The following is a 1,395-nucleotide window of genomic DNA, read 5'->3' on the forward strand; positions in this document are numbered from 1 at the left end:
ATGAGGCCAGGAAAGGCCTTGAGAATCTGATGAAGCTGGAGTAGGATGGACCTGGGGACTGGAGGTCAGCATGGCTCTGTCGGGACAAGTAGGGGCCTGACAACATCAGCATAGAGCTACATGCAGAGCTGTAAAGGTTGTACCATAACAAATCTGTAGCCACCACAATGTCTGGGCAGCACGGGGTGAAAAAGAAGTCCCAGGTGGTGAATATAGCGTACAGGCTGCCTGAAGGAAAGCGCCCAGAGGCTGTTTTCTAATGAGGGAAGGAACAAGGATTCATTTGCCTTTCATGGGTGGGTTCTGAATCTGTGGATTTAACCAACTGTGGATAGAAAATCTTCAGGAAAAGTTGCATCTGTACTGAACACATATATGCACTTGCAGTTATTCTCCAAACAATACAACTATGCATAGAGCATCCATATTTGAACTGTTTATCATAATTAATCTAGAGATGACATGAAGTATATGGGAGACTACATTTAGGTTGTGTACAGAGACCAGGCCTCTTTACACAGGGGACTTTGGCATTTGCAGATTTAGATACCCAAGAGGCATCCTAGAAGAAGTCCTCCATGGAAATAGGGACACTGGAGGTTGCAGTATATAATATATACATGTATATAGCATAAATATAATTGCTTACATATAATAGAGTTTTGTTTTCATTTTTTACAAGGAAATAGGAAATGAAAAACATTTTTCCACTGGGTAACTGCCCTGGGCAGCAACAAGCTCAGGGGACTAAAGGAACTCAGAGGACAAAAACGGGGTGTTCATGTGTACTGGTTGATCCACTGTGTCAACTTGAGCAGTTTAGAAGTTTAAGTGACTCAGCAGAGAGCCAGGATTACTTAGTTTGTAAACATCCTCATCCTGTGCAAGAGGAGGGCATGACCATTGTGTGAATTCTATACCCCCAGCCCAAGGCAGCCTGTTTATAATATAAGGCGGGGAGAGAGGTTGGCTAGAACTGCAGCTGCTGCCCTTCCCCTGCCTGGGAGCCAACCGAGTACAGACTAAAGCCTCCACACACTATGAGCTAAATAAACCTTTCCTTCCTTAATTTTAGGAGTTGGGTATTTTTGCCCCATCAACAAGTGAAAAGTAACCGAGACACCATGCTACAGCCGGGCGGGGCCTGCTGAGTGGCAGTGCAGGGTGGAGCCCACTAAGTGGCCAGGAGTGCCGTGCACACGTGCCAGCCAGCACCACTGAAGAATCCCCCCGACACACACAGGAACAGGAAGTCACACTGGAAGTGGCGTCCACAGCGGGCCAAGCTAGCAACTGGGAGTCACAAAATGTGACTCTGGCAGGACCTCTGGAGAAAGGTAGCAAGGAATCAGCGCCCTTTTGGAGACACTGGGGAATGGAGGTGAGAAATAGGGC

The sequence above is a fragment of the Octodon degus genome, unplaced genomic scaffold (assembly GCF_000260255.1).
Source record: "Octodon degus isolate 3935 unplaced genomic scaffold, OctDeg1.0 scaffold00087, whole genome shotgun sequence".
Taxonomy (NCBI): Eukaryota; Metazoa; Chordata; class Mammalia; order Rodentia; family Octodontidae; genus Octodon; species Octodon degus.